This window comes from Lactuca saligna, chromosome 7, assembly GCF_052625555.1.
Source record: "Lactuca saligna cultivar CGN05327 chromosome 7, ASM5262555v1, whole genome shotgun sequence".
Classification (NCBI taxonomy): domain Eukaryota; kingdom Viridiplantae; phylum Streptophyta; class Magnoliopsida; order Asterales; family Asteraceae; genus Lactuca; species Lactuca saligna.
Genome location: NC_136423.1, coordinates 129,643,781 through 129,647,069, shown reverse-complemented (window position 1 = coordinate 129,647,069; position 3,289 = coordinate 129,643,781).

Sequence of the window (3,289 nt, the reverse complement as noted above, 5' to 3'; positions counted from 1 at the left end):
CTGACGACATTTCCCCGCAACTGCCCCTGCAAAATGTGCGGGTTTAATTAGATTTGGGCACCCAGGTCATGATCTACCTGGGTGATCCCGATGCCTTTTCAGATTTATTGCACATGAACTTCTCTGTGGATACAGATGATGTATTGGGAGTAGATTTGGACGTCCATTTATAATTAGGTTTTTTGAAAATTTCAGTCAACTTTGTCATTATATGTTTAACAATCTGCTTAAAGCATGTGTTGCTTCTACCAGAATTGGTTGAAGGTCCACTACTGCTTTGGGATGAGCTTGACCTTGGCGTGGCTATGCTCCTTTTTGGCAGACTGTTCGGGACAAGGTGATTAAAAAACCTTTTATGTCTGTGAAAGATATTCCTTTTTCTATTTCTTTCACCTATCCAATCATCATTTCGAGAGCGAATTCTAGAGGAATTTCTATTTAAAGACCTTCCTCTGAACTCGTTCTCCCCTTTTGGAAGATTATGACTCACAAACATTCGATTAAGACAATTTCTAGCAATATGACCCCTAGTGCCACAATTAAAACAAATCTGGTTGTTATTGTTAGAACTTGTGCTGCATTTATCAGATTTGTTTTCCCTACAAACACCCTTGCTTGTCTCATAGAAACATGCAATATTATTAGGTTGTGAGGCAAGTGAGGGTGCTGTACTTATTGAGGGTTGTTAAACTGGTGGTGTCTCAACATTTTTATCACAAACATTCAAATTGTCAACCAAACTGTTCAAAGATTTATCAGACATATTAGAAACACTCAAAACTGTATCAGAGGTAGCAGCTACTATATCAGAATAACTAAAAACACCACAAGAGATATTGTCACGTAAAACATTCGAAAAAGAATTGTCTTTATTTAAAATGAAAGCTTCAGGTTTGGACTCGATTTTATTTTCAGAAACACATCCTTCAACTTTGTGCTTTGACTGGTTCAAGGATTGATCTGCAGGAGAAGTAGAAATGTTAGTACTTTCAACATTAATAAATCCTCCCGAAACAAAACCGGAGGGCTTGCCATAAATCATAAATGATTCATTGGCAATCTCTTCTTTGGACAAGGGCTTGGACACATATGAATGATTGAAAGGAGGAGGTACATGATTATACCCTAGACCTTTTGATTGATTCCTTTTAAACTGCATACTTTGGTCTATCATATTTGCAACCACCTCACTTGAGAAATCATATTTTCTAACATCAAGTTTGGCGGTCTCAAATTTTCCTTTCAAAGATTCAACTTCAGCTACTAGCTCAGCATTTTGTTTGACTACATAATCATAGTTTTCACATTTATTGCTGTAGTCTTCTTGGAGTCTCCTAAAGTCTTTAATTTTTTATTCTAGTTGAGCTTTAAGTGGATTTTGTCCTTTTCGAAGTCGGTACCCTTCATATCTAAGGTCTTCTACGTCTCTTATTAATTTGTCATTAAGTTCACGAAGAATCCTAAGATTTTCTGCTTCATTGCCTAATGTCACAATTTTATAATGTAAAGTTTTCACATAATCTACACAAGCCTTAGAGCATGATAGGAGACTTAACTTGGACGAATTAGGTTCATGGGAAGAAGATACCATCAAGCCAAATTGTAGCTTCATCATACTGTCTTCAGCTAGTACAGTCCCTACTGGAGTGTCATCCTTTACTTGTGCTAGATGAGCATTTTCTGGTCCAGACAAATTTAGAGCTTGTATTTGATCATCTCAGTCAAAGGATTGTGCAACCATAGCCTTTTCATTGTTAGCTTGACTACTGCTTCAATTGTTCCCAACTGCAACCATTGTTCTGTCATTATTAACCCTTCTATCGGGGTGTGGGCAATCACGAGCAAAATGCCCTAGCTCGTGGCAAGTGAAACATCGAAGCTTTCCTTTGTTGAATCCAACCTTCTTGTCAGCGCTCATTCCCCAATTGTTCTTCCCTGTCTTTTTGGAAAACTGTTTTGCCTTAAATACAGCCATGGCAATTTGCCATGTGATGTCCATTTCCTCAACGTCCTCCCGATGGATTTGATCAAGATCTGCAAATGACAATTGAGGTGGAAGTTCCCTACAAGAGCGTTGTAGTAATTCACAAGCCCTGCTGCAAAGACAAGGTTTTCATCACCCTCCTTTCCCTTTGAAGAGGAAGCCATATTTGAGGATGAAGCAGTTTGGGTAGACATTAGAGGCTGGCTTTGTGGGTAGGGAATGACCGGTGCAGAGGAAGATGAACTTGCAGGAGTATAAGAGAAAGAAGAGAGAGCATTATTAGTTGAAATACCAAGATTGGCAGCTGAGTAGGAGTTCACATGATTGATTTCTCGCTGCTTGTCATCAATATCACACGCTTTGATGACAACCATCACTTCAGCTAGAGAAAGGCGATTGAGATCCTTAGTCTTCTTGATCACAGCTACATTCATGTCCCAAGATTTTGGGAGAGCATTTAGTAGCTTCTTATTAATTTCTGACTTTGTATAGAAGATCCCTGCCACAGTCATCTCTGTGTTGAGAGTTGTAAATCGCTGCAGTTGAGCTTCGAGAGTCTCTCCGGGAACATAATTAAACATATTGAAGCGTTGCCTCAGCATATCTTGGCGACTTTCTCGCATGTCTTCGTTTCCTTCATATACTTCAATAAGGGCTTCCCACAGTGCTTTAGCAGAAGTATACTCTCTGAATCCTTGAGCAATGTCTGGAGATAAAGCCATAGTCAAAATGGCCAATGCCTTCTCTTGTTCTTCTACACTCTCAAAGTCTTCATCAGTGTAGTTTTCGATTTTCTTGTCGACCACCTTCCCCCCAACTGTAGTGGTGATTCTGACTGGATCCTTTAAAACACATTTCCAAATTTTGAAGTCCTTCATCTTTATATATTTCTCAATCCTATATTTCCACTCGGGGAAACCATCAGCGGACATAAGTCTTGGAATTCGCGTGGTTGTTCCCATTACAGCATCAAGTTCTTGGTATTGAGTTGAATTTTGTGTTTCCATTTTTATTAAAAATTTATTCGAAACTGGAAGACAAAATCTGGCCGTAAACACTCTTTACGGCCGTAAACTCTATTTTACGGTCAAGAGAGAAAAAATTATTTTGGAATTAGTTTCAGGAATTAATTTTAATTAATATGTAGCAATTGACTTGGCCGTAAACCTTACGGCCGTAAACCTTAGGCTGTAAACACGAGTTTACGGTCCAAAGATACCTTTTGATTTAAACTCCGAAAAATTAACGGTGTAATTATCGTTTAACAGAAAATCGATTTTTCGTGAATAATGAGTTTACGGTCAA